Source organism: Trichinella spiralis (assembly GCF_000181795.1).
Source record: "Trichinella spiralis strain ISS 195 chromosome Unknown Scfld4, whole genome shotgun sequence".
Lineage (NCBI taxonomy): Eukaryota > Metazoa > Nematoda > Enoplea > Trichinellida > Trichinellidae > Trichinella > Trichinella spiralis.
Genome location: NW_003526943.1, coordinates 6,212,532 through 6,213,263, shown reverse-complemented (window position 1 = coordinate 6,213,263; position 732 = coordinate 6,212,532).

The following is a 732-nucleotide window of genomic DNA, read 5'->3' as shown; positions in this document are numbered from 1 at the left end:
TTTTATAGGTAGGGACGTAACATTTAATAAATGGGAAATGTTTACTTATATCCAAAATTTTATTGTTTGAAGTTTTGTCATTCATTGAAAATTTGTTTATTTAAATACATTATTTGTGGTGAAGTTCATAGAAACAAATTTAGTTTTATATATTTGGTGTAAATTGTAAACTTTTTATTTCAACATCTGAGCGAAACCGACTAGTGCGTTGGTGAACACTTAAATTGCCATCTGTTTTCATTTACATTTGCAACCTTTCAATGTATATATTTTAATGATAACAAAATATTTAAACATTCCGCATCAAAAGCAGCGCTTATGATGCAGCTGATCTGTTTGATGTTGCATTTCAAATTACATTTGAACTTGGTTATAAGTGAGCATGGAATTTCGAAAGAATTTCCATGCACTTATCCATTATTTTATCCTTTAATTAACTACAGGAAATTTTTTTCAGCCAAAATCTTATGCACTTAATGAAGTTCGACTGTATTTTATATGAAATGTATGAACGTCAAACAGGATTTTTCATACAAACAGCAAACCTCATCGACATGTATAAAAAATATATATGGATGTTTGTTTCGTAATGAAGGAAACTGTAAATATTAAAGTAAAATTCTTAGATTGTAAACAAGAAAGATTTAAATAGAACACTCCCAGTAAAATCAAGAAATTCATCAGATGCTAACAATTTAGTAGTTGTCACTCCTTGGTTAAGCTTGAAAGCTA